The sequence below is a fragment of the Panthera tigris genome, chromosome B2, assembly GCF_018350195.1.
Source record: "Panthera tigris isolate Pti1 chromosome B2, P.tigris_Pti1_mat1.1, whole genome shotgun sequence".
Lineage (NCBI taxonomy): Eukaryota > Metazoa > Chordata > Mammalia > Carnivora > Felidae > Panthera > Panthera tigris.
This window is the reverse complement of record NC_056664.1, coordinates 62417888-62421401: the sequence shown is the minus strand read 5'-3', so window position 1 is coordinate 62421401 and position 3514 is coordinate 62417888. Positions and strand designations below refer to the sequence as shown.

Below are 3514 nucleotides of genomic sequence, written 5' to 3'. Positions count from 1 at the left end.
ACACTAAAAATTAAAGTTGAGTATTCTGCTAACAATACGGAATGAAATATGACAGTATCAACTTTTATTAAAACTATCCAAGGATATTTTCTTAAAACCAAAATACCAAAGATTACAAATATCAACAATTAGGTGACCTGCTATATCTAAAGTGTTTTTCACTTATATCTGTTTTTCAGTTGTTTTTTTTTTTACTTTTCAGTGATAATTCTATGCTGTTGTACCCATGTCATCACTCATCTCCACATTTTGTCATACTGAATAGAATAATAATTTGGCTTTAAAAACTATCGAAAGTTGTATAAATCTCTTCAGAAGTTTCTTGAAGAGGGAGCAACGGCACAAATCTATGATCAATATCCAGTGAAACTTCCTAAAAACTTTTCTTATCCATCTTATCTCTCAAAGACCCATTTATGGGCATTCCTCCCACCAGTGAGTCCTGTATTCTCTAGTTCACATATCATAATGGTATAGCTCAATAAGTTGTTACAAACTTAACTTACCAACACCTAGATCAAGAAACAGAAGTCCCCTCTTGCTCTCCTTTGGCATTACCTGCCCCCAACAATAATATTACCTGACTTTTTAAAGTTTAGATTAAGTTTGCCTGTTTTTGTTCTTTTAGAAACATACCATACCCTTTAGTATGGATTAATTCAAGCAACATTATGTTTCTGAGTTGCATCCAAACTAATTCATGTAGTTGAAGTGCTAAATTGCTGAATAGAATTCCATTGTGTGAAAATACCACAATTTGTCAATTCTTCTTTATGAGCATTTAGATATTTTCCAGTTTGTAGCCATTAAAAATAGTGCTGTAATGAATATAACAGTTCTTATTCTTAGCTGAACACAGGAATGATTTCTGTTTGACATTCACCCATGAGTGGGATTATTTGGTCTAATCGTATAAGCTAATACACAGGATGGAATTATCAAATCAGGCCCACATGAATTACAGAGATCTTATTCCTTAGCAAATTTTATTAAATAATTTCAATTTGAAGGCAATTGACAATTTCAGAGAGAGCAGAGAGAGGTTTAGGACAACAAGGGTAGTTTCTTCAGGACCTGTCTTTGTCCAACATGTGGCTCAAAATAATAGATAAGATCTCTATGTTACATCTGCAAAGTCACTTCACACAGCAGAAGCATTTAAATTGTGAAGCCAGAGAGCTGTGTAGCTTAGGTGAAATTCTCCAGAGGGTCATTTCTTAGATGCCCTGGGTTCTTTTTCTATAGGTAATCCTTAACCAGGACTTCCTGACAAGGGCATTTCAGAGATAAGGTCACTTCTTTCTAGCAAATATCATTAGTCTATTTATCTATAAGTCCATTTATGAAGAATATTAGACTGGATGACCCAGGAGCCCTTCTCTCAAGGATGTTTTCTTGGTGTAGTGATTGCATGAAAACTCAGTTGTTTTAACTCCTTGCTCTCAGCATAGGCAGCTTTAACAGATACTGCCAGTTTTACAAAGTGGTTGTACTAATCTTCTAACAGTAGTATATGAGCATTATGATTGCTCTACATCCTCACTAACACCTATTTCCCATTGTTTTCCTTTTCTTTTTTTTAATGTTTACTTATTGTTGAGAGAGAGAGAGACACAGAGCACAAGCAGGGGAGGGGTAGAGAGAGAGGGAGACACAGAAACCGAAGCAGGCTCGTCTCTGAGCTCTCAGCGCAGAGCCTGATGTGGGGCTTTAACCTGCCCACTGTGAGATCTTGACCTGAGCTGAAGTGAGGCACTTAACCAACTGAGCCACCCAGGTGCCCCTGTTTTCCTTTTCTTGTTTATGATAGGTGTGTAGTGATATCTCTTTGTGGTTTTAACTTACCTTTCTGTGATGATTGATGAAGTTGAACTCATATCTTCATTGGTTTTTTTGGATATCCTCTTTTGCAAAGTATTTGTTCAGCAATTTTTGCCCATTTTGTACTGGATTTGTGTGTTCTTTTCCTATTGATCTATAAAGGTTTTTATATATTAATGATAGTTTTTTAAACATTCATCACCACGCATAGTTACAGAATTTAATTTTTTCTTGTGATGAGAACTTTTAAGATTTACTCCCTTAGAAACTTTCAAAAATATGGAATGCTTTATGAATTTGTGTGTCATCCTTGCACAGGGGTCATGCTAATCTTCTCTGTATTGTTCCAATTTTAGTGTGTGACCGAAATGAGCATGAGGATAGAATTTTTAAGATATACTATAATGAATAACTTTTCCCACTCCATGTGCTGCCTTTGTATTCTTGTTAGTATTTTTTGGTGAATAGAAATTCTTAATTTTATCGTCTAGTTTTCCATGTCTTTTTAAAATCTAAAGTGGCCTACTGACATTCCAATTTTCTTCATCCATTAGTCCTAATTTGGGAAATAAAGGACCCAGGGAAACCTGAGTGAAGATGATGCCTTAGAAGGGAAGGAAGAGGAGAACCATAAATGATTTTATGCTAATTTGACCATTTCACACAACCACATAATTTTTATTGTCACATCTTATGTTCTGAAGGGTTAGCCCTGTAGCCTTCTGACAGTTTTGGCATTAGAAGATCTGAGAATGTTTGTTTTTTTGTGGTTCAGCAGTATCTATTTGCTACTTTTGCTTCAAAATATATTGCCCAATCTCTACTTTCCACATCAGATAAACAGAAAGTGTGTGTGTGTGTGTGTTCTACCCAGCACTATAACCAAGTACATTCTATATCTGCTTTTGTTCCTTAGATACAAGGAATTTTTTTAGTTTTAGAGAAAAATGGACTTTATGACCAAGCTTCCACTTCAGCTCCTTCTAAATGTTTCACTTCTTTGAACAAAGCAAATACCATATGATTTCATTCATGTGTAATTTAAGAAATAAAACAGATGAACTTATGGGAGGGGAGAAAAGGAGAAGGAAACAAACCATAAGAGACTCTTAACAGTAGAGAACAAACTGAGGGTTGATGGAGGGAAGTGGGTGGGGGATGGGCCAGATGGGTGATGGGTATTAAGGAGGGCATTGAGCATTGGGTGTTGTATGTAAGTAATGAATCAGTGAATTCTGCTCCTCAAACCAATATTACACTGCATTTTAAATAATTAGAATTTAAATAAAATTTGAAAAGAAAAAAATAAGAACAAATATGTAACTATGTACTTGTTACTGTCAGGTTTTTGGATTAGCCATTCTAATAAGTATGTCGTGATATAGTCATTGTTGTTGTATAATTTGCAATTCTCAAATAACAAGTGATGTTAAGTGTATTTGCATGTGCTTATTTGTTATCTGTATATTCTCCACAGTGAGGTGTCCAGATCTCTTGCCCATTTTCTGATTGGGTTTCCTGTATTCTTGTTGTTAAGTGTTGAGTCTTTGTATGTTTTGAATACAAGTCTTTTATCAGATACATATTTTGCCTACATTATCACCCGGTCTAGGGCTTGTCTTCATTCTCTTAGTAGTGTCTTTCTCAGAGCAGACATTTTTAATTTTAATGAAAGGCAACAATTTTCTTTCAT

General features: G+C 35.0%; 1 pseudogene; it reads right to left on the bottom strand.

Moving 5' to 3' along the window:
- Positions 1–2094: 2094 nt before the first annotated feature.
- Positions 2095–2195, bottom strand: LOC122238870 (annotated as a pseudogene).
- Between the last annotated feature and the right edge of the window lie 1319 nt (positions 2196–3514).